This window comes from Canis aureus, chromosome 1 (genome assembly GCF_053574225.1).
Source record: "Canis aureus isolate CA01 chromosome 1, VMU_Caureus_v.1.0, whole genome shotgun sequence".
In the NCBI taxonomy this organism is placed as follows: Eukaryota; Metazoa; Chordata; class Mammalia; order Carnivora; family Canidae; genus Canis; species Canis aureus.
Genome location: NC_135611.1, coordinates 74,766,491 through 74,792,863, shown reverse-complemented (window position 1 = coordinate 74,792,863; position 26,373 = coordinate 74,766,491). Strand labels below are relative to the sequence as shown.

Here is a 26,373-nt window from a genome sequence, read left to right as displayed (position 1 = left end):
CTAACCCAGTGCAAGAGTTAAAGATCCTTTGTTTAACGATGCCACAGACCACCTTCCCTTTTGCAGATTCTCTAGTTGTAATTATGCATCCTAGTGGGATTAGTTACTTGATGGTAAATCCTTGAGAAAAGGATCTCTGTCTGATTTTCCATTTTATCTTTAGGCATTCTCCCTGCCTAACATGATGCCTAGCACATAGTAGACGCTCAATAAAAACTTACTCAACAAGGATTGAATGGAAGAAAGCCATATAGCCCAGTCAGTAAATCATCCCCTAAATAGAACCCTCCTGCACTGTTGGTGGGAATGTGAACTGGTGCAGCCACTCTGGAAAACTGTGTGGAGGTTCCTCAAAGAGTTAAAAATAGATCTGCCCTATGACCCACCAATTGCACTGCTGGGGATTTACCCCAAAGATACAAATGCAATGAAACGCCGGGACACCTGCACCCCGATGTTTATAGCAGCAATGTCCACAATAGCCCAACTGTGGAAGGAGCCTCAGTGTCCATCGAAAGATGAATGGATAAAGAAGATGTGGTCTATGTATACAATGGAATATTACTCAACCATTAGAAATAACAAATACCCATCATTTGCTTCAACATGGATGGAACTGGAGGGTATTATGCTGAGTGAAATAAGTCAATCAGAGAAGGACAAACATTTTATGGTCTCATTCATTTGGGGAATATAAAAAATAGTGAAAGGGAATAAAGGGGAAAGGAGAAAAAAATGAGTGGGAAATATCACAAGGGGAGACAGAACATGAGAGACTCCTAACTCTGGGAAACAAACTAGGGGTCATGGAAGGGGTGGTGGGTGGGGGTTGGGGTGACTGGGTGACGGGCACTGAGGGGGGGCACTTGACAGGATGAGCACTGGGTGTTATGCTATATGTTGGCAAATTGAACACCAATAAAAAATAAATTTATAAAAAAAAAGAAAAAAAAAAAAAGAACATGTTGGGCAGCCCTGATGGCCCAGCGGTTTGGCACCACCTTCGGCCCAGGGTGTGATCCTGGGGACCCGAGATCAAGTCCCGCGTCGGGCTCCCTGTGTGGAGCCTGCTTCTCCCTCTGCCTGTGTCTCTGCCCCTCTCTCTCTCTCTGTCTGTCATGAATAAATAAAATCTTTAAAAAAATTTTTAAAAAGAACAAAAAAAATCATCCCCTAAATAACTGATTAACATTATATTATCTAAATAAAAATGTAACTAAAAATATTATTAATATAATACCAAAAAAACACAGAGCTTCATAGGACCGTAAATATCTGATGAATCACCAAATTTTGCCATCTCACTAATCGTCTTGTGTCAGGCACCATGTCCTCTGATGCATGGGAGGACTAGGTTAGATAGTATGGTATGGACTGGGTACATGCTCTGGACAGCCGAGGCCATGCTATGATAATGGTGGCCCTGACAAGGATCTAATCTAGATTCACAGGTTGTGTTGCAAATATGTTCTAATTGGAGAGAGAAACTCTGGGAGAGGCTTTTCTCCTTTACCCCCAAATAACTGTCCATCTGAAGTATCCCTAAACATGGGATGTGGTTCTCAAACCACTAAGAGGCTGCATGGGAACTTGACCTCCTAGTTCAGAACACCCCTTACCAGATGACTTTAAAAAGGGTAAATGGGAAAATTGAAAAGAGGGAAAAAATTGACAGAAAAGCAGAAAAATTATCTTGGTCTGGAGGGTCTCAGTTTTGAAAAGTTCAAGCTTTTCCTCAAACAGGAAGAGCTCTTCTTCTTTAATGGTTCTCTAGGCCATTGGATCACCAAGATATATATGTTCCCACTTCACATCTAATTGTGTAACACAACCAAAAGAAGCAGGGAGTGTGGAGATGGGCTATGTTTTGTGGGAGTGAGAGAATAAACGGATTCCTGGGAGGTGCCTAGAATCTAGACAAGACTTTTATGTAGTGACCCTATTACGGTGGTCAGAAAGGAGTGGATAAAAACAGGATGAATGGCATGGCATGTAATATCTCCTTTCACCTCCCCCAAAACCCACCAAACTCAATTTTATTCTATTCTTTGTAGGAACAAACTTTACGGGTCAGAAGCCATGGATTTAAGCCTCTAATCTGCCACAAACAAGCTTTGTGATGTGGCTTTACTCTCTGATACACATTTGTTTCATTGGCAAATAGTTGGTGGAACCCAACTGGTAAATAAAGATGGAATCCAACACAGAATTGCGCCCAGAATCAATGATACCATGTTTGTGAAAGCCATTTATGTTTTGCAAAGCTTATATCCTCACTAGCTAATTTAATTGGACTTCTCATTCCCCAAACTCTCTTTACTGCATTTTTTCAAGTTAAATTACTTTATTTGTCTGTAATTAAAATCAAGTTGATTATAAATATATTACAGTAATTATGAATATTGAAATTTTTTAGATAAAAAATTCCTTATTCAGCTTACTGTGATTCTCTTTAGCACTTCTCTTTACTGTATTTAGCCACCATAGAAGTATGCGTTTATTCACATCTGATGAAGGAAGATAATCCTTCAAAGGGCCACACCTTGAACACTGGCCAGCTTTTCCAAAACTCCATACTCTCTGTATTGGCTCCCTCCCTCTTTCATAGGACATTCCCTCAAGCTCCTTGTAGAACTGTTCTTCCCTGACCCTATTTATTCAGTGGTATCTTGTGGCACAAGAAGGCTTTAGACTAAGCCCCCACCCTGAGAAGTAAATTGCAATTTCTACTCACAGGCACTAGCTGTTTATGATACAATCTCCAGAAGTTTTCACACAAAGCTGATTGTGGCTATGAGAGAGATATATTAGTGGCTTTCTTTGAGCAGGGGATCAGGGCATCTTGTGTGCAAATCCGTGATTGAGGATCCCAATCCCAGAGAAAGATGCAGCCACTACAGTTGTCACATGACATCCCATGTGGAGACAGACCCAAATCCTCATCAACAACAACCAGGTAACTAACTCATGGATGTGTTGAAACTACCCACATTTTCCCACAAGGTGATAAAAAAAATGAATCTGTATGGGGCTCTGACCCTACAGTAAGGGGGGTGTGCATGTGTGTGTGAACACAGGGACACATGCATACGCACAGGCATATGTGTGATGTATTCAAATGTTTGCAGTTTGTCGAGAAATTTTATTGGAATTAGCTATCTTTTGCAAAATGTTCAACTTCTCACCCTGAAGAAAGGACAGTACCAATATTAATTATTGGAGAGCCCCAGTGAAAAAACTATGAAGGGACCATGGAGAAAGAGAGTTGTGTTTTGATTACCCAATTGCCACAAGTCACACGTGTTGATGCCCAGAAATCTCACTATTTGATCATTTGTATTGATTAAGAAGACGCCTAATTCAGAGGTGTGGAAGTGGGAGGATCTTTCCTAACCTTGCCATGTCCCATCCCAAAATTAACTTTCAGTTTGAGGTTGAGAGATCAAACAATATCTTCTTGCTGGCTAGCATCACTCTCTTGGAAAAGGAGCCCATAATCCACTCATGAGAGAACTCCAGAGCATCTGAGGTCTACTGAACACTCCAATAATTAAAGTACAATACCACTTGGACTTTTCAAAGTGCTAGAGTGGATATCAAGAAGAACTAACCCAATCACCTCCTCATGCAGGTGAGGAAGCTGAGCCCCAGAACAGTCACATAGCGAGCTAGGAGAAATGCTGAGAGGTAAACCCAGTCTCATGTTTCCAATAAGTCCCTTCTCCAGTGGACTATGCTAGGTCCACCGAGCTATGGCTGTAAAGGGTCACTCCCAGAGAAATGCTCACTGCTTTTGATCTCTAGCTTCTGCAGGTTCCCTTCAGAGCCAAATTTCACACCTCATCTCCTTTCTTTCTGTCTCAGTCTGCTTGGACTGCCATTAAAAAAATCATAGACTGAGAGGCATAAGCAATATAAATGTATTTGCCTACAGTTCTGGAGGCTAGAATTCCCAGATCAAGAAGCCAGCAGGGTTGATGTCTTGTGAGGGCTCGCTCCTTAAGGTTTGCACTCAGCCACCTTCTCAGAAGGCCTTGTCTCTGTTGTTCATGCATGTAGGGAGAGAGAGACCTTTCCTCCCTCTTGTTATAAGGCTCCCAAACCTACCAGATTAGGACACAACCTTAAGACCTCATTTAATCCTAATTATCTCTTAAGAGATAATTACAATCACACTGGGGGTTAGGACTTCCCTGTATGCATTTTGGGGAGACACAATTCAGTCCATAGCACTTTGCATCCTACTACTCCAGTATCTGATTTTATAACCTTCGAATTTCAACTAGGCATTTGAAGAACAGCAAATTGCATTAAGAATATAATTTATTGTTTCCAATACAGCCAGAGCAGGACAATTGCTACAACATTTATCCTATAACAGGCAAGAGTATTCACTTCACACAACACATCCAATCCCAATTTACTATATCTAACTAAAGTGAGTCCTGAGCATCTGCTTTGTGTGAATAAGGAAAACAAATAATTCATTATGTCATTTCTTAATTTTTTTTCATTTCTTAATTTTAATAATGTCTAGATATAATATAGCAAGATTGATGTACTATATACTTGTTTAAGTGGAACTCAACCCACATTGTTTTCACCAGTCACCAGGCAGCTAATTAAATACCAACCAGCTACCAAGCTGTCTGCTAGCATAGAGGCCAGGCAACCTCATTACTGATAAGGTTAATTTAATCAGTTGCTTTCACTAAGTGCCTGTGAGTCACTCCCATAATTTAAAACACAAATAAAAAACATGAGTGGAAGCACTTCCTAAATGGGTAGAATTCCTTGTACCTCTCTTTGCCCACTCATTTCCCCTCACCTGGGTCACCTACCTGCCAAATACCCCAGTCTACTGACAACCAGAATTTTTTCTTTATGAGACATTAACTTAGGAACATCAAAACCAGGAACAACAAGATGTGCCCCCTTTTGTCTATTTGCAAATCTGGTATAGCTGCATATGTTTGTGTGATCTAGGAAGAGTCCTCTGAGTCTACAACTGGAATGTGTTCTCATGTTGGAAGCTCTGCAAAAGAAAGAAAAAAGGAAAGAGAAAGTTTGAGTCTAAAAGTAGGAAACAATCTGTTCTGCAGCTGGTGGCATTCAGAGTCGGGCAACACGGAAGAAATGCTATTTGTGTGCACAGGTGTCTAGGACTCTGCAATCTGCCCAGCTGGGAGCTCTGGGAATGGAGGCTAAACCACCGGTCTCCTCCTTCCTCTTCTTCATCCCTCTCAGGAGCTTCTCATAAACTATGGACACTCTGACCAATGACTGAAATACACATATTATTCTCAGAGGTCTCAACATGACCATAATTTTGAGTCTCTGAGAAGCCCAATACAGAAATTTGAATGTGCCAGCAAGCATTACACTGATGGCCTTCTTACTTCTTCCAGGTCAGTATGGTCAAGGCCACATCCTGACTTTTATGGTGATGCTCACAGTGAGGCTTAGGCCCACGTATGGATGTAACAGGGAGAAATTTAGCATGTTTGACTGCATATTGCTTCTATTGCCCTACTGCTCTGACCCGTAGCTAGGGAAGTCCTGCTTAGCCCTGCCTGTAGGCATGTTAATCATTGAAGGAACTTTGCTTAAAGCTAAGATTTGCAAAAACCACTCTTTACTCAAAACCCACCTCACCTGAAGAGATAAGTAAGTACTTACAGAAACAGCAATGCTATGTTTAAGATTTACAGGAATGGCAAGACAATATTCCTGTACTCAAAGATCAACTGATAAAGGACAGAAAAGTTTCAATAACCTTCCTCAGACCATTATGAGCACTAGAATGCCTACACATATCTGTCACCTCTTGATTCCAACTCCTTCCCACCTCCCCCTCTTCCTAACAAAAGAAGCTCAAAGTTGATGCTGAGGAATGATGGTTCTTTAAGACAAAAGTCCATCATCTCAGTTTTCTGACTTCCCAAAAAAGTCACTTTCCTAGCCCAACTTCTTGCCCCTCAACTTACTGGCCTGTCATGTGACCAGTGGAATGAACTTGGGCTCAGTTACAGGTATAACGATATTTAGCAACATAGACACAATGCATGCAAATGCATTCACTATAGAAAAGTAAGTCATGGTCAATAACCATCCTACTGGCTGCTTTACAAACCAAAATGAGAATGGAGTATTTTGAAGTTGTATCCTGAAATTAGACCTTTCATCAAAACAAACCACAGATTTAAAATAAAATAAAATAAATTGCAGATTTAAGATAAGTGATAATGGACTAAAAGAAATATGGACAAGCATTATATGACCTAATGATCAGGGTGGTATTTCGAAGTATGATACCAATGACAGAAATCATAACAGTAACAGAGGTGACTGCTTCAGAGAAGCAAACAAATAAAAGGAACACACACACATACACACACACACAAAAACAGGAACTGCCACCAAAGTCACTACAATAACAGTACATCAATAAAATTGAAACAAAACTGAAAGCCAATAACCAATGAAAACGTTAACACAGAAAACAGACAAAGTATGCTTAATGTATATAAAGTAATTAAAAGTCAGTAAGAAGAACCCTGGTATGACTGTCATGCACAACAGTTCTCTTGCTCAGCAGTCGCTTATTTCTTCTGCACCACCCCATTGATGATTTGATGGGAGATGGACATGGGCCCCCTGAGGCCCCAGAACTATCTTAGAACTATCTTTTTTGTTGTAAATTAAGATGGACACAGATTTTTATTTTAAGGCAGATATCTAATAAAATGAGTACCAGTTATCTCTAAGAATAGATTAAGGGCTGGTGCAAAAGATGAGCTGTGCATCACTGGAGCAGAGACAAGGAATTAAGAGGGCAGTCCAATAACATTAGGAACTTTGAAAATGTCTATACAGGCCATGAATTCCTTTGGGCTTTGAAATAACAACACCTGTGGCTTGTGGGTGAAGGGTAGTTGGGAGCCCATACATACTAATGGACAGCATATAATGCTGGAGGAAGACGTAGAATCAGATGATGAAGAGGAGAAATGAAATTCCTCAGTATATCTGGAGAGCAAGCAGCCCTTGGAAGTGGAGGCAAGGATCCATGCAAGAAAATCAAACTTGCTGCTGAAGAAGAAAGACGAAAAAGAGGAAGAGGAGGAAGAGCATGAGAGGAGAAAATGCTCCAGTAAAGAAATTGATATGAGATACTCCAGCCAAAAATGCACACAAATAAAACCAGAATGAAAGATTCAAAATCATGAACACCAAGATCAAAAGATCAAGAATCCTCATTTAAAAAAAAAGAGAAAAACTCCTAAAACATCAAATGGTCCTAATTCTATAGAAGACATTAAAGCAAAAATGGAAGAAAGTATAGAAAAAGGTGATTCTCTTTCCAAAGAGAAAGCCAAGCTCGTCAATTATATGAAGCACGGTTTTTGGATAACTGACCCAGAAGATATTCAAGATCTCTGGCAGTGGAGGAAATCTCTTTAAGTAAACAGCTTAAACAGCTTATTAAAATTTTCCATCTCATTTTATTTCTGTAATAGGTGATCTCTGGTTGTCCTTTTTATAATGTAGAGTGAGAACCTTCTTTACTGTGTCTGATAAATGTGGTCCAGGTTGCAATGCCAACATGTTGTCCCAAATGCCTGCTTAGTTTTCAAAGGCAGAACTCCACCTTTTGCTTGGTTTTAAATACATGTGGAATGCTTTGACAGAACATTTGTCATCGTGGTCAGACAAATGGAAATGGTGGAGAGACTATAAAAATATATGTGTGAAATAAACTTAGTTTTTTAAAGAATTTTAAAAATCAATGAGAAAAAGATGAGCACCTCAACTGAAAAAATGATGGTTCAGGGGCACATCTAACTCCTGGTTTTGGCTCAGGTCATGATCTCAGGGTTGTGGGATTGAGCCCCAAGTCAGGCTTCATACTCAGCAAAGAATCTGCTTGAGATTCTCTCTCTCTTTCTCTCTCCCCCCTCTGCCCTTCCCTTCCGCTTGTGATCTTTTTCTCTAAAATAAATATTTTTTAAAAAAGAAAAAAGAATAGAGAACATAATCAGGCAATTTACAAACACAGAAACCCAACTATTTCTTAAAAATATAATGTCCATAATGAAAAAAATGAAAAATGTAAATATGCATAATTTTTCATTTATCAAATTGGTCATTCAAAAAAACCCAGCAAAACCCATTTTTGGAAAAAATGTAGGGAATCCCATAAACCAGGTGGGAATGACAGTTGATGCAACTTTTTCCAGGTTGATAATTTGGCACAAGGAATCAAAATCCTAAAATTTGCATTTCATTTGACATTGGAATTGCAAACTTAACCTAAGGAAGTAATTGTGGATAAGCACAAAAATGAAGCTACAACATCCATACCAGTGTTGTTTGTAAGAAAGAAATAATATTGGGTACATTAACTGAGGAACATACAATGAAGATGGAGCAGTGATTTAAAATTGCATTGGGAAGGTGTTAAGTTTTAAGGCTGGTTTTTGAGCAATATGATCTTATACTTATACAATATACATGCATAAATATATAAATAGTATATACTCACAGAAAAAGACTAAAAGAACAGAAGTAAATGTCAGTAGTGGCTATCTATAATGAGATCATAGATGATATTTATTTTGCTTTTTACTTTTCCATAGGCCCTAAATTTTCTTCAGATAACAGATAATTGTTATAAAAAGGTAACTTTTTATAACAATTAAAAAACCATTTTTAAACAGAATTTTAAAGGAAAACCAACAGTACAACAGGCTTATGTTTCTCCCACCAAACTAAATGGCTTTCACTTACTGCTTCCAAAGATCATGCTGCCTCTCTTTCTTCCCTGATCTGCATCCAACTCTAATAATTTCCTTCACATCATGAAAAAATTATACAAAACCCCAAGCTCACTCATTCAATTAACTCCCTACCTCTTCCTTACTCAATATTCAATTAAAATTGAATCACTTTAAGTCTTGCTATTTTAAAACCTGCTCTGGCTAATCTGTTTTTTTTAAATGATCAGCTCTTCTTTCTAACTTCTGAGCCTTCAAAAATATCCAAAGACAAAAGAATGTTTGTAGACAAGTCACTCTGTTGTTCTGTACAGCCACTTCAACAACCCCCCAGGCCCCCATTCCCTAGAGTCTAATAGGTGTGTAAAGCAAAACAGAACAACTTAGAAGCTTCTAACCTACATTGGGTGGCATGCCAAGGAAAGCAGTACATGGCTGGTGTGACATGAAAATACCAGACATGGGTCAAGGCAAAAATCCTTCTTAAAATGCATCACCCTACATAGTAGTGTAGAAGACACGGGGCTAAAAAAAAAAAAAAAAAAAAAGAGGTCGTCACGGGGCTCTGGCCTCTGTCCACAGGTGGCAACTTGTGTGATTTTGGACAAGCAGTTGACCTGTTCTGGGCCTCAGTTACATCCTTTCCAAAACTATGGTATTATTTCTAAGGTGACCATGAAACTGATGGACATTTATGTCCTTTTCTCTAGCAAGTCACTTAACTCTCTATAATCACAAAATCCCCCTTAAAGATCTCACAACCTGGGATCATTACAGATCCATTTCTCTTCCTTACTGTGGATATGGGAAATACTTAGCCTACTTCACAATTCCAGGGTTCATCACATCTTATGACAACAGATTGCTTTGGTCACTTCTTTCTGGTTTCTCCATGCTTCATTTTCTCCCCATTCCATCTTCCCTCATTGATTCGGACTACATGTGAGTCACTTTTTTATCTCCATAGATGGGGAATCAGCTCTTTATTTTTTTAACCTGAGGGCAGTTAGTCATTTGAAAGGCTTTAATCTAGTACAACCTATTATGGATGTTGTTCTTTCAAGGTTAAAAGAGAGGTAGTCAAAAAACAGAAGGGCAGGGATTGTAAGAAGTATCACTCAGGTGGCCCAAGAATGGCACTAACTTCTTATAAAGCTGACACACACCAATACTGTTCTCAAACCAAAACAAAGACAATTTCCCTGACTCCCTGACCCAAGACAAAATAGATCAATACTGACTCCAAATGCTGACAAGGGTGTGGAGAAATGGGATCACTCGTACATTACTGGTGGGAATGTACAATGGACAGTCACTCTGTAAAAGAGTGACCCCATGTCTCATACAACTACATACGCACTTACCATATGGCCTAATGAGTCCATATGTGGGCATTTATGCCAGACAAATGGAAACCTCTGTTCACACAAAAACCTATATGCAGATGTTCACAGAAGCTTTATTCACAATATCCCAAGACAGGAACCAACTGAAATGTCCTTCAATGGATGACTGGCCAAAGAAACATGGATATATCAAAACCAAGAAACACCACTCCGCAATAAACAGTAACAACTGATAGACAAGACAACTTGGATGGATTTCAAGAGAGTTAAGCTGCATGAAAAAAAATCTAAAGATTACACCTATATGATTTCATTGACATAGCATTCTTGAAATGACAAAATTATAGAGATAGATCAAGACTGATGGTTGCCAGGGCTGGAGGGAAGGAGCAGGGAAGGATGCAGCTATATAGCTAGAAAGGGTAGCATGAGGGATCTTTGCAAAGAAACTGTCCTGTATCTTCAATGTGATGGTAATCAAACCTATACAGGTGACAAAATTACACAGAACTGAATACACACAAATGAGTACATGCAAAACTAGTGAAATCTAAATAAGATTGCTGGGTTGTATCAATTTCATCAATATCAATTTCCTGTGATATTGATTATGCAAGATGGCGAGAGAGAGAGAGATGCTGACAGCACATATGTGGACAATAAAGAACTAGAATCAACTTACAGAATTGTATTTTTTCCTGGAAGGTTTTCCTATTGAATAGAAATGCAAGTCTGTCCTATAGTCCACATTCCCTGAAATTTTAAATCACTCCTAACTTTGGGTGTTCTACTTTGTGGTGGTTGTCATGGTGATGTTTAAAGAAGGGGAGAACCATAAAGTACTATACAAAGATCCTACTTTCTCCAACGAGCTAGAAGATCTTCTGAGTATAGCCTACATCTGGGTTCCCCCACCCACATGGTGTGGCCAGCCTCAGCGGTCACTTGCAGATAGTAACACCAGGAAGTGGACACTTCAGGGAAGGGAAGACAGAGAGGGGAGAAAAACAAGAGTTGCTAAATAACACCAACATCTTACTCCCCTGCAGTGGTTTGGACCTGAGGTGTCATCTATACCATTTCTCAAAGGGTCCCTAGCAGAAAGAAATCTGTTTCCCACAGCACTAATCTGCTTATGACGATGCCTTTTATAGGCTTTTCCTTCTTTCCAGCCTCTCTCTCCCCTCCACCTCATTCCATCTCCCAGTAAACCACTTGAACTCCTTACCTCAGGTCTGCTTTTAGAAGGACCCAAATCCAGATGTTCACACTGAGGATATCTGAATGCATACCACAGTGCCTTGTCTCTAACAACTGATGTTTTACTTTCCTTAATCAATATTAAAACTTAATTTAAAAAATTAATCTGCTACAAATTTCATGGAAATATAACACACAATTCATTTATTTAAGACAGATGACAACACCCTCAGTTAAATACAGTCTTGGTCATTTTGGAAGCTGCTCTCCTATGTGCCTCATAACAAATACAGACACCAGCGATCAGGCTGTTTAACAACTACCTACAAAGCCCTTTTTGCGCAGGTTCCATTCACTGAAGTGAATACACATTCAGCACATATATCTTCAGAAAACTGCCATACTCGTGTCCTACATTCTAGAAGACCAACCAGAGTCTACTAATCCAATAGGCTCATCAAAAGAGCTGAGGTGTTGGCCAGCTTGCAAGAGGTCACCTAAGTGACTTACAGAAAATGCTAGTCTGCAGAATTTTTTAAAGTGAAAGATTCTTTGAGATCCTGAAAGCCATGCTAGATGTTACCCACCTATAACCAGCCATAATCCTATTGGTAGTATTTTGAACCATTCTTCTCTGAATCTTAGCTGGTATCAAGGCTGCCCTCCACTGTCAGCATTTTCAGTGGTTCTGCTATAAATATGTTTGTGTCCATGTAGCATTCAGTTTGGCTTGGGAGATGGAATAGCCAGAAGAAAAATGGATCAGGAGTCTGAACATTTAGAACATTAGAACCCTGCCCTGTCTACATCTGACAAGTGGCAGGCAGCAGGGAGCAATTTGGGCCACAGTCCTTGGACTTCCTGGGTCTCTGTTTACTTATCAGCAAAATGAAGTGTTTGAATTAGATGGGAAAGAAAAACCAAGCTCTGTTCCAGCTTGACAAGTCTGTGATTATAGAAGGTGTTTTTGTTTAGGAGACATAGGATCTGCTAACAGTATTATTACCCATGGATTAATTCATTTAGCAATTACTAAGCATCTTCTATGTAGCAAGCACTGTGTAAGGGATACCAAGTGTCACCATGCATAAGCAGATAGGCCTGCCCCAGCCTTTGCCACAGCTCAGATTCTCACCTCTATACTTCTCTTCATCTAGGCTCCAATTGCTCCAGATTCAATGTCTCAGGAGCCAGCGTCCACCAGGGCAAGCTTAGGTCGTGTGTGTCCCCAGGCTCTCCAAAAAAATAGAGAAGAATCCGACCTCTGTCAATTTTCATGGAGGCAGGCAGCAGGAAGTGGCTGTCACTAGGAATTGCCCACCAACCAATATGACACAAGTAGCAAACTGCCCTAGTAGGAAATCAGAGTACTCAAAGGAAGAAGGGAAGTTGAATGTTGGATGACACATGTCCTCCATATCTGCCTCGTGAGCTCTCTGACATGTATATGCACATAGGCATCTTGGGGAAAGAAAGGACCCATAACCTTCACCCAGCTCTCTAAATGATTGTGGCTTAGGCAGGAAGAATTTAAATCCAAGGGGGTCTCTCACATTAGTGGGCAGATCACTTTGTTTCATTTTTCCTGGCATTCTCCCATGAGACACAGCCATGAAGCATTTACTCGGGAGCCTGGAAGTCTAGATTGAGATTGCTTAACTGGCTCTACCTGACTCTCAGTGTATTGTCACCACCACATTCACCAAGAGGCCAACAGAGAAAATGTTCCGGACAATGTTTAGGACAAGGGTGAAATGCACTGCGTAGGTCATGGGTCACATGGGGAACTTCCCAACATTTCATGGGTAAATACCACTGGCTATGTTGGCCTAAGCTGGTAGTGGATTTGACCCTCCTCTGATTATCGAGAGTTGATGGTGTCAGGCTGCCACAGGTCCTAATATCTACTTAGCTTTGGAAATTTGTTTCCACCACTGCCCTTTACTAACTAATTGATACAATTAGAAAGCCAACAAAAAAGAAACTTTGACATGAAACCCTCAAGCAATTAAAGCTACAATCCACAGAGAAATGCAAAGAACTTAGAATAGCCAAAACAAGTTTGAAAAGTATAGCCAAAATTATCAAATTGTATAGTGCTTCTAAAATATGTGTTACTTGTTTTAACTATTTCTCATTAAACTTTTATTTATTTTTTAAAGTGATTTTAAAGATTTTTACTTATTTATTTATTTATTTATTCATGATAGACACAAAGAGAGAGAGAGAGAGAGAGAAGCGGAGACACAGGCAGAGGGAGAAGCAGGCTCCATGCCAGGAGCCCGACGTAGGACTCGATCCCGGGACCCCAGGATCATGCCCTGGGTGAAAGGCAGGCGCCAAACCTCTGAGCCACCCAGGGATCCCAAACTTTTATTTTTAATGAGAGAAAACAACATTTAGATATCATGAACACTCCAGACATCGCCTGCCTATGCAAAGGCCTGTCCATGAGATTTTTTAGGACAATGCCCCTCCCAAGTCCACTCACCCCGAGTGGTAAGTGCTATCCTGTATTCTGTGGTTAGTATTCCTTTGTTTTCAAAAATATGTTTACTATAGATACAGTTTAATTCTATTAGGTTTTGACCTTTAGATAAAAAAAGTCATGTTCAGCATATTCTTCCATGACTTGCTGTTCTTCTACAATTTTTTAGTAATATTCAAGAATGGTAATGTGTGTAGTGGTGGCAGTAGTAGTAGTAGTAGTAGTAGCAGTACATTCATTTCACAGCTGTATAGTATTCCAAAATTTTTTTATTCACCTAATCTTAATGGCTCTTCATATCATTTCCAGTGTATCATGTTTCAAATATTACTGTGAGCGCATGCACAAGAACTTCTCCTGAGTACATACTTACTCATAGACTCCCCAGGCCCCACTTATGCACATCTTCCCTTTAGTTAAATATGAAATTATTCTCCAGGTGTGTGTATCAGCCTACCCTCTCCCCAGCTGTGTATAGGAGATCTGGCTCCTTTACATCCTCAACAACACTTGATATCTTCAGACTTTCTATTGGTTACCCATCTTGCATATGTAAAATGGCATTCCAAGCTGGTCCTTAATTTGCATTTCCAATGAGAACTTTTCTCCATGTCAGTCTTCACTACCAGATATTCAGATCCTGAAAAGCATGAAGGCTGCGCAATTCAGTTTTGTGGCCTCTGCACCTGGCCCTTTCCAGCACACAAGACCAACTAATGGTGGTGGAGTGAATGATGCCAGTTCATGGGCTCCCTAATCCACAAGGCTCAGAAGGGAACAAAACAGGAATCCAGGGGTGGAAAAGAGAAGGGCAGCGAAGGCTGACCCATCCCATCTCTTGCCAAGTGAGATCTCACAGACCACATGGGGAAAAGATACAGGGGAACAAAAGCACAGAACCTGGAAGGAGGAATCCTACTTTTTGTTTCTCTTATCATTAAATCTTCTGTCACCTGCACTGGGACTTCACATCAGAATACCAAGGAGGGTTAAGAGTGGAGGGGAAATGAAGCTCTCTGCTTCAGAGAGACATGCACCCAAGGCCAAGAATAGGGACTGCAGGCTCCTCTGCCACCTTGACCAACTTCTTCATCTCCTCTATTCCTCAGATAGACACCAAAGAGGTGCCCCCTCCAGAGCTGGACGAACGCTGTCAGTCCCCTGAGAGCACCAAGTCAGCCACCAGGGATGCTGGTAATGGGCAAAGCCCTGGCGGCACCTGCTGGGTGGCTGCTGTTCCCCCAGGCTACAGCGTTAGACCCGTTTCCCCCTCATCCTTCCCAGTCACCAGTGGCACATTCGTGGCAGCTGCCTCTTTGCAGAAATCTGCACCAAAATTAAACTCATCAAGCTGTCAGCCCCGTTGCCGGGGCTGCTCCCATGTCAGCCCATGTCATGACAACCGATGATAGAAATTCAGGCTTCATGGGGAGCATCTGTTTCCTTTTTAAAATCGCTTTAAAAAGAAGCCTGAGCAAGGCGCCTGATGCTCGGGACAGTGCAGGATGCTGAGGCAGGCAGGCAGGCTCAGCACCTGCTGGGGGGTGGCACTTCCTCTAGAATTTAGGAAACCAGTGGGGGAGGAGGGCCTGGTTCCAAAAACAGCAGCCTTGGGAGGGAGCAATGGAGGTACCAACAGGAGTCCCAGTTTCTCCTCCCTAGGGTTGTCCTCTTCTCAACCACCCAGCGCGTGCTTCTTCTAAGTCCAGCACTGCAGCCCTGGGGTAAAACTCAGTCTTGCCTTCTCAGGAGGGTCTTTGTCCCAAGGCAACTTCAAAGCTTCCAAAATATTGGGAGATTATCTCCTCTGATACCTACAGCGTGGAGAGAGGGCAGGGTGTGGGGGGTGAGGGTTTCATACCCCAAACACAGTCTCCCCTCTGATGGGCCTGTGATTCAGGATAGCTCAGCAACATCAAATCTGGAGGAGAAACAGCACTAGCTGAATCCCTGCTGCTTCCCTGTCTCCAGTTTACCTTGGCCCCTGCCCAGGATCTCGATCTCAATCTCTCTCTCTCTCTCTCTCTCTCTCTCTCACACACACACACACACACACCCCACATACACACACACACACACACACACACACACACACACACAAACACATAATGTATGTGTTCTTGTGTTAACTAAATAGCCCAAGACACAGATTAAGCACATTTGTGTTCAGCATCCAAGCTCAGACATGAGAAGAATCTTAGCATCCATCTCTCCCTTTTCCCTCAGGAAACTGAAGCCCAGACAAGTCAAGTGACTTTTCTAATTACATAGTTTGTTGTTAACAAATAGGGGAAGAGATCCCAGAATCTTCTGCTCTTGCCTTTGGGGGCCCAGTCTGACCAAACAACAAAAACTAACTGGGAGCCTTTTATCTAAGAGAAATACAGAGAATACTGAAGCATGGCAAACAAAAGGTTTGTCTGATAGGATTTGGGAAATACAGAAATATCAGAGATCACCTATTTAAAAACAATTTTTTTAAAAAAATGCATATGGGCCAGATTAGAATGAATGAATGGTTGAGGGAATCCTTGTAACGTGGGCAGTAAGTACAGATGAGATTTTCATTTTCAATGATGCAGAGGCCTCAGAATTTCTTGGGCAGCTTACTGTTGGGTGACTGACCTTCCCAGAAGAGACTCTACCTTGGCTGAGCATGTGTGTGTGTGTCAAACACCAAGTTCTAGGCGGCGCTGAGGGCCTCTGCAGATATAAGAAGAGATTCTGGAGCATAGCAATGTGACATTGGATGGTGACAGCAATACTGGCTTTCATTTACTGAGCACATACCCTGTAAGGCACTGTTACCCCTCACAGAAGCCCCCTCATCTAATCTTCATATTTACAGATGAGCAGCCTGAGGAATTGAGAGCTTATATGATCTCTTCAAGTCATACAGCCCCTAAGTGTCAGAGCCAATGTGAATGCAAGAGTCTCTCAGACCATGTGCTGAATTCCTGCTGATGCCCTGGATGGGGGTCAAGAGGTGAGCATGCTAGACCTGCCTCTGCCACAGGCAAGCCCACTCATTCTGGGTGTCCATGATGACTTCCAATGAGGTGAACGTTTTGGGTAAAGGTCCACACAGATGTGTGACTTTGGGCAACTGTGCAGTAAGGAGTCAATTGGGCATGCCCAGGCTGCACAAAGTCTGCGTATTCTAAAGGCCTTTTGAACTGAACCTTGAGCAGTTCTTGGGAGACCACCTCTGAGCCGTTGGAATACCCTGTTGGACAAAGGGTCACTGTCTACCTGGAGCTTTGGGCTGCACCACATATTTTTTGCTAACAATAAGATTTGTGGTAGGGGTCTTGGGCCACGCTCTATAGCTTGACCTCCGAGTGACAGGTTGGGGACTGAGTAACTAGGGTCAGTCACTCAGGTGCTGTGTGCCTATGTGACTGACTCTCCAGTAAGAGCCCTGGATACCAAAGCTCCAGGGAACTTCCCTGGTTAGCAAAACTCCATGTATTTTGTCACAGCTTGTAGTTGGACAAATTAAGCACTGCCCGTTGAGTATGTGGGGACATGGACACCCAAGGTTCACATATAGTTTTTCCCAAACTCCACCCTACGATTTTAACCTGTACCCATCCAATGTAATAAACCGTAACTGTGAGTACACCAGTTTTTCCTGAGTCCTGTGAGTCCTTCTAGCAAACTATCAAGCCAGAGTGTAGACTTAAGTGACCCTGCAACACAAGTCAACTCACCCCTTCTGCCTTCAGTAGTTTCAGATATTAAGTGAGGGAGTTGACCAAGCTCTGCATGATTTCCAAGCATTCCTAAATGCTGTTTTAAACCTCACTTCACATCTGTGCTTCTTTTCTAGTCCCTTGGGTCTTATTTGTTATCCCATCTGCACTAAGGATTTCTCTGTTTTTGGTCCGTGTTATTACTCTCAAATAAATGAACTCTGGCTGACAGAGAAGACAGCGTTGTCAAGTCTCCAAGTCTTAAATATGTGTCAAAAAGTCTGTTAGCTAAGTCCCAGTATCCATTCTCCTCTCCTTCCCTAGTAAAATAATTCTACTTTAGCTGAGTGCCTAGGAATCTTTATTATGAATAAGTGTCCCAGCTGATATGGACTGAATATTTGTGTCCTCCCCAAAGTCATATGTTGAAACCCTACCCCTCAATGTGATCATTTGAGGAGGTGCAATCTTTGGGAAGTAAGTAGAATTTGATAAATGGAATTAGTGCCCTTGTAAGAGTCATAAGGAATCTTGTTTCCCTTCTCTGCTCTCCTCTGTGGGAGGACACAATAAGAAGTTAGCACCCTGGAAGAGGGTGCTTACCAGAACCTGGTACACTGACCTTGGATTTCCAGCCTCCAGAACTGTTAGAAATAAATTTCTGTTGTTAATAAGCCACACAGTCTAGGTATTTTGTTATAATAGCCTGAACTAAGACACTAGCCTTCCTAGCAGCTAGATGTGGGCATGTGACTCAGTACTGATCAATAGTGTGTGAGCAGAAGTGCACTGTGTGGCTCTTGGGAAATGCCTTAAAGGAGGTGTGCACTCCCTTCCTATCTCTCCCTCCTCCACAGTGGTGATGAGGGAGGGGTTGGATCTGGATGACTTCTCTGTCCATCAGGAGGAAGCCATGTTCTAAGGATGACAGAATGGGGAGGTGAAGCCTGGCTCTCTGGGGACTCAGTGAAGGTACTACTGGTTAGCCACAAACTGTCTCCTCCATATTTCTTTTTCACAAACAACAAATAGCATCCATCTTGTTTAAGCCATCATTATTTTGGATTTTCTGCCACATAGAACTAAGCCTTTCCTAACCAACACAGGCTGCATCTCCCACCTAATGAGAGACTTAGCAGGGCTCCCCCCATCTGAGCCCATCTAGTGCCTGTACAAGAAAGCAATGATGATTCATTTAAAAGCACTCTATTCAGAATACGATCTTCTCCTATTTCCTACAAATCAAATTACCAAGAGACCAATTGGATTTTTCAAGTCCCTCAAAATGTTCTTTTTAGATGTTCTTGGTATTAAATAGTAAGAGAATTTAAATGGCATCAACAAAACACGCAGATGTGACTGTGATGATAAGTTACATAAATCTGTGACAGAAAGAACCTCACCAGAGCACACAGATACAGCCAAGATGGGAAAACAATGAGCTGGATCTCACAGATTTGCTTCCAGCTACTACCATCTTTTCATAGGCAACCATCTTCCCTGCTCCTGGGGAGAGTGACATCCAAACAGTTTAGGGTAGTAAGAGCCTGGGAGCCTTAATATACTCATTTCCTGAACAAATATTGTCTCTGGACCCTGAGCTCTTGGAAAACAGAAGCTGAAGTGATGTCTCCTTTATCATGTGCTTCCCTTGTGCCAAGCACAGTGCTGGGCCCAGAATGAGCTCAATGTCAGGGGCCTGGCTTTGAGCCCAAGCTCTGTCAACCATATGCAGGTGGTACTAACCAAGGGACAAAACCTGAGCCCTTGCAAATATCTCCTTCTCATAACTGTTTACTGAGTACTCACTATGTGCCAGACACTGTGCCAAACACACTACGTTCATCTTCTGTACTCTTCACAACAACCCTGTGAAGTAAGTACTATTATTACCCCCTTTTAAAAATGAAACAAGTAAGCCACAAAGAAGTGAAATATTTTGCTCAAAATTATTTAGCTACCAAGTGGCAGACTGTGGATTCAGAGCTAGCAGCCTGACTCCAGAGTCTAGGTACTGACCCCACTGTACTGTCAGCGGAATGCATGACATAGATGATGTTGTTCTTGCTCTCATCCTTATTGTCGCTCTTCTTGTTGTGTCACAGATTCAAAAGAGGGGAGGGAACTAACATTGGTGGGAAGCCTGTGTCTGCCTGGGTCAGAACTGGGACTGACATTTTACCTATGTTGCTTCATTTCCTCTACACAGAGGCCTATTCCCACATACAGATGAAGTCATAGGGACTCAGGAGGTCTAAATAAATCCCTCAAGACTTTGCAGCTATCATGGTAGCATCTGGGCTTCATTTCATATCTTCCTGACTCCCAAGCCCATGCCCTTTTCATTCCTATGTCCAGGCCCAATGCAAGTGGAACAGCCCCATGCCACACAGGCTCAAATCAGCTCTTCCTAAGAGCTGACACATTCAGTTCTAATAGAATGATTGCTACTGATTAGGAAAGCTTTTTACCTATTAAAATCATTTACAGTCCAACCTATCCAAAGAAATATTTGAGGCAACACAAAAGATCATAGAGAGGTCAATAAAATAATTATTAATTGGGGAACAAGATGTTGCTGATTTGTCTTAACAAAATCAGTTGGGTCTTGGTCTGGCACAGCAGCGGTTATGGGTCTGGGTTGGTAGTCAGAGTAACAAGACAGAGAGGATTTAATCTGGTACCATGTTTCCCCAGTTTTATGGAAGGATATAGACCAGGGATACAGGAGCAGCATTTTTAGCTCTTCTGGAGGCCCAGCCACCACCCAAGGGCACAGCTTCTTCTACCTCCTCACCCACATGGGACACATGCATGATGGCCAAGGACAGGAGTTGAGGTGTGTGGGAGTCACTTGACAGAGAAACAGAACACCTTGGTCCCCCACCAATCTCTGAACCACCTTCATACTACAGGCTCAGGGCCTGCATGCCCACTCACAGCTCCCCTCACCCACATGAAGTCTCCACTATCAGCGATCTCACAGATGTGACAATCACCATTTGTCCCACCCCTGGAGTTTCCAGAAAACAATACTGTGAGAAGAAGACCAACTCTGAGGTCATCCAGATCTGATGTCAACTCTTGACTCCTGGGTGTCCCACTAAGAGATGAGAATATTCAAAGAGTTCTGCTGTGTTGTCTAAGTTCTATCTACATCAGTAATAACAGGGCTGTAAGCAACAAGAAAACCTGGCTAATGTTTGCTTCAACATGCAGGGGTTTATTTTCACACAGCAGAAGTTCAGCGATGTAGTCCTGAGCTGGTGCAACTGCCGTGTGGTGAATCCTGAGATGCTAACTCTCTCCATGCTTGTTGTCTTGTGGTTGCCATAGAGATGCTGCACCTCCTGGGGTCCCATCCACAAGACAAGCAGAAAGATGGAGGGGCAAGGGAAAAGGGGGCAAAACCATAACAGGAAGCAAAGACTTTACCCCAAATTCCCAGCAGACACCCTCTCACATCTCATTGGCTCTAGCTACATCACACAGTCACCATTAGCTGCAAGAGAATCTGGGAAAGTCAGAGTTCTTAGCTCAGCACAATGCCCCAAACACAATGGGGTTCTGTTGGTAAGAAAGAAGGGACAATCAGATAGAGGTAAATGGGCAAGTAATCTGCAATTTCTAACACATATGGCAACCTTCAAAATAGTTTTCAAACCCACCAGGCCCCACACAATTTTAGGCAGCTTGCTTTATACACATGGGCCTCTTCCCAGCAAACAAAACTCCTTCCATCTGGCCCTAGCCTCTTCCTCCTGCCCATCCCCCATATATACAACAGTGTGCTAAACAAACACAGGTCTCCATTTTCTGCACACACACCTCATTTTCTCCACCAGTCATCTGACTTTTGGGGAAACCACCAAGGAATTTATAACCCTGGCCTCATTTGTAGAGCTCCAGCAAGGGCCTGATTTTCACAACTGAAATTTGGAAAGAATGCTCAAGAGCACAGTGGTGGGGGCCACCATTCCCGGAGGCAGGTCCCTGGATTTGCATGCTTTTCTTATTCTGCCAAACTAAATGCTGGTCCCTAAAACATACTGTAAAGATAAAGTGGCTATGATGATCCAGATATTTCTTTATCTTAGAGCTATAAGCTGAGTCTACATTAATGCAACCTCATTAAAGCTGTCTTTGTTGTAGTGAGTTCCTTGATATGAGAGACAGCCAAGAGGCTGGCCAGCTATTTCCTAAAGGCAGTAGAGTAGGTATCAGAGAAGGGACAGACATTCTTTCTGACTCCAAAAGTCAATAGTTTGGATCTTTGTGGCTTATTTTAGTTTCCTCTTAAAACAGAATTTTAAAAAAGGTTGTAAGGCTCCCAACAAAGGGAAAGATGAGTCACAGAGTTTAAAAATTGGGTTAAGGGAAGCTTAGTGGTAAGCCTGCCTTGTGGTTGTCTGGGATGGAATTCTAGATGGTTCTCCTGGACACTAATTTAGAAGTTTGTTTTTTGTTTTTTAATCTCCTGAGAAAAGGTACCCCATAGCAATTTCATGAGGATGATGGGTTGGTATCTGGCAGTTGCCTCTTGAAGACACCCCAACCCAGCTGGTATTTCAGAAGTTATGAATTGAAGGGATAGGAAAATATGGTGACTATTGTTAATGATAAAACTATCAAAATAAAAGTAACCTTTCCTCTCCTCTAAGCAGGGAATCTGGGAATGGGAAGAGAAAAGATTATTGAAGGCAGAAAAAAACAGCCCTGGAATGAAATTTTTAAAATCTTAAGCCTTGGGATGCCTGGGTGGCTCAGCAGTTGAGCATCTGCCTTCAGCCCAGGGCATGATCCTGGGGTCCAGGATCGAGTCCCACATTAGGCTCCTTTCAGGGAGCCTGCTTCTCTCTCTGCCTGTGTCTCTGCCTCTCTCTATATATCTCTCAAATAAATAAATAAATAAATAAATCTTTAAAAATAAAAAATAAAATCTTAAGTCTTTTGAATTTTAGAACCCAAAAGATCTACGAGGAAGGTATACAAGTTCTTAATGTACTCTAGCTCAAATCTTTCTAATGTGCTTCCAGATCCTAACATGCTTTAAACTAAGTCAAATCTGCTTCTACAGAGTGAGTCTTAAAATCACAAGGAGTATTTGGGAAATATAGAGAAATACAACTTTTTTTGCTTTTGTAGAAATATTTAGAAAGTAATTACCCATATGTGGTAGATTGATTATAGAAACAGCCTCAATTATTCACTACTTCCTGTACCCACAGCCTTCATCATGTGATTCTATAGCTCCTACCATCGAGAGGTGAAGTCTAGCTCTCTACCCTGGAATCTGGGCCACAACCTTTTGCCAATAGAACACGACAGAAGTGACAATGGTTGGTCAATTCTAAGTCTGGGTCTCAAGAGAACTTGTTTATTTCTGCTCTCTTTCAGAACATTACCACTGCTATGTAAACAAGACCAGACTAACATGCCAGAGGATAAGAGATCTATCTCATGGATAAAAGCCCATATGTCCCAGACAAGGGCATTCTAGATCTACCTACAGCCAGCCAGCCAGCAAACATGTGAGAAAGACCAGCCAAGATTAGCAGAGCTGCCTGAATTACCTACAGCTGACTTCAGATGCATGAAGGAGGCCATCCAAGAGCTGACTAACCCACAGACTTGTGGGCAAATCATAAATGTTTATTGTTTTAAGGCAGCATCAGCAAACTTTCTACATAAAGGGTCAGACAGTAAATATTTTAGTCTTTACAGGCCATGTATGGTCTCTGTGACATATTCTTAATTTTGGTCTTTAAACACTTTAAAAATATAAAACCACCGTTTGCCTGTGAGTCTAATAAAAACACGCTGTGGGCCAAATTTGGCCCAATAGTTAATAAATAACAAATAGTTATCCACCTATCTTAAGCCACTGTGCTTTCAGATGGTTTGTTATACAGTGATAGCTAGCTAATATACCATATGGTTTTTGTTTGTTCTTAGATCTTATTCCCTTGCAAACAGAGACTAAACCATGAGGGTTCCTGCCTTTGGGATGAAGAGGATGGGTGCTGTAAAAATAAAAAAAGCCACTGATCAACTCTGAGTCTCAGAGCTGATTTTCTCAGTTCCCTTAATAAAACTGTAGCCTGAAATCCCATCTTTACGATGAGAAAGATTTCCAAATTTCAGGGACTACTGGTCAAGATTATGGAATTACAGAGGAGGCTGCCAGCACTTAATCCCAAAAAGTCAGCAAAAACCAGTCTACGTCAGTGGAAACCATTGCTGAAGCAAGACCAGAGAGAACTGTCATCCTGCAGCAGAGACCAGCAAGGAGGAAGCAGGGTTGCAGTAAATCTGCCTCTTCCTCTATGACCATGAAGTCATGTCAACCCAGCCTTCTAAACTCTAGATTCCATGGAGATATAAGGAAAAGAAAAAGGAAGTAAGAAAGACTGAGAATCTATCTGAGTCATGCCCATGGAGAATGAATAGACCATTTAAGTCATTCAATTGGACTGAGTTTACTGGATTGGACTAAATTTAGTTTTTCCTTGCTACTCAGTGGGTTGGAAACTTAAAAAGAAGACAGATCAGTCATAAGAAATAAGACTGTTAGGAGATGAATTATGTCCCCCAAAAAACAGGTTGCAATCCTAGCACCAGAACCTAAGAACGTGACCTTATTCAGAAGTAGGGTCTTCGTGGATGTAATACATTAAGATAAGGTCATTAGGTTGGGCCCTAGTCCGATGTCCGGTGTCCTTATAAGCAGAGGAGAAGACAGAGACACACAGGAGAAGGCCATGTGGCAATGGGGGCAGAGTCTGAAACTATGTAGCTGAAAGCCAAGAACACCATGGATTGCCAGGAACGCCAGAAGCTAAGAGAAAGGCATGAAACAGATTCTCCCCTAGAGTCTGAGAGGGAGGCCCCAGGGGCCAAGTGTGGCACTGCTGACATCTTGACTTCAGACTTGCAGCCTCCAAAACACTGAAGGAATAAATTTCTTTTGTCTGAAACCACCTAGTTTCAGCAGCCACATGAAACAAATACCATGGCTATATTTTTTATTTTAGAAAGGTAGCAACATCTCCTAATTGATAATTATTTCAACATTGTTTTTCTTAAGTCTCACTTCTGAAATTCAGAGGAGTCCCCAACGGTCCCTCAAATACTGGCAGAGATGGGACATGATTCTCCCCACAGAGCAGATTCAGACAAACGTGGAACCCCCAGCGTGAAGGCGTATTCTCTGAAGACTTCTGTTTTGGTTTGGATTTGAGTTTTGAAGGGAAAAGGATGATTAAAAAAAGAAGGAGGTGTGGTTCAAAGAACAACTTACCTTTTCAAGGCCCTAACTTTGGTGTGCATTACAACCATCCAGAAAACAAACATGTCAGAACTCTATCCTCAGATATTCTGAGTCACGCTGTCCAGAGAATGAAGCCCAAGAACCTCCATCTTGGGCAAGCATGTTCAAGGTGAAACAGACAGAAACAGACAGAAAAACTGTCCCCCAGAAGCATCCACAGAGGGGTCCCAAAATTCAAAGTGGCATGGAGTTCCCATTCGTCCCCAGTCCATCTGGAAAGCTGTCCCAGTGTGGAATTGGCCAAAGTAGGAGAGCTTGGACAATAGTGGGCTTTCCATCTACAGTGTCCCTCCAGACGGAAGAGGAGCAAGGCAGAAGCAGCCTCCCCCTGGACTTCCCTTACCCTTCCCAAATCAGGACCCTGAACAGACTCTGAGAGAAAGGCACCCCCAGTGGCAGTGTTTAGTTTTCCAGGTACCTAGCAACAGGCACCCGGCCAGTAGCTGCATGGCCCCCGCATAAATGGATGGCACTATATCAGTAACGCAGAGCAATGAAGCAACTTATTGTGATCTTGACTCATATGGCAATAAATATGAAATCGAAACACAGAAGCAGAACATCCACAGGAAATGGCAACAGCATTTTATGGTTCTTAAATTTCATAGCAGCAGAGAAAATCACTACCGGGCTCTGAAAAGCTGAAGCCAGAGTCTTTTTTTTTTTTTTTTTTTTTTTTCAAATCCATTTCAGAAGAAAGCAAGGCAAAACTGTGGAACAAAGAGCTGAGTTCGGGGGAGGTCAGGGGGAGTCAAGCCATTTGGAAAGAAAATCTCTGTAGCTTTAAGAGGGAAAAATTTGAGCAACATAAATCAAAAGAAATTAAGATTCTTAAAATGCATTTGATTTTTTAAAAGCAGCCAATAACTAGTACAACTAAATTATGTTTTCCCCTTCCTACCTGATCCCATGAATTAAATTACAAACAGAAAAATAATGAATCTCAGAATTCAGCCCCTAGGCCCAGTCAATCCCTATCTTTTGCAAGCACCTGCAGGTTTGTGATAATTTCATAATTTCACTGAACATCTACTATGTGTCTGACCCTTCACAAACATTGTCTCTAATCATCTGAGCAATTGTGTAGGTAGATATTACTAATCATATTTTTCAGATGAACAACTGACAGTCTGAGTAGTTAAATCAGCTCCCAAATACTAAGAGGAAAAGCCAGGATTAGGTTCCAAGGCTTCCTGACTCCAGAACTCAAGGCTAATCTCTGATACTCACTTCTCTGAAGAACCTGGAACATGTCTTGAACGCCCATTTTGCACAATAAAATAATACTGGAAGAACGGATTCACATTAACCAAGCAAGAGTTTCTCACCGAGCTAATGAAAATATTCTAAAACTGGATTGTGGTGATAGCTGTACAACTCAGTAAACTTACTAAAAATCACTGAATTTGTATACTTAAATTTGTATACTTAAAATGGGCAAAGTTTCTGATATGCAAATTATATCTCAATAAAGCAAAGATAAATGTAATATTAAAAAAAAGAATAATATATTGAAACCAAAAGTAAAATGATGATA

The 26,373-nt window shown here is 41.6% G+C and overlaps 1 protein-coding gene, 1 long non-coding RNA gene and 1 pseudogene across 10 annotated transcripts in view; 2 read left to right on the top strand and 1 right to left on the bottom strand.

Annotated features, from left to right (window-relative positions):
• The window catches only part of LOC144318164 (uncharacterized), a 111,873-nt gene that overhangs the window by 49,847 nt on the left and 35,653 nt on the right, over positions 1-26,373 (bottom strand). The gene's annotated exons all lie outside the window — the stretch shown is intronic.
• On the top strand, positions 5,387-7,464 carry LOC144295248 (nucleophosmin pseudogene; annotated as a pseudogene).
• LOC144318255 (uncharacterized) lies at positions 20,872-25,511 on the top strand. The gene is made up of 2 exons (XR_013384060.1): positions 20,872-21,107; positions 22,904-25,511. It is a non-coding gene; the product is annotated as an uncharacterized LOC144318255 (long non-coding RNA).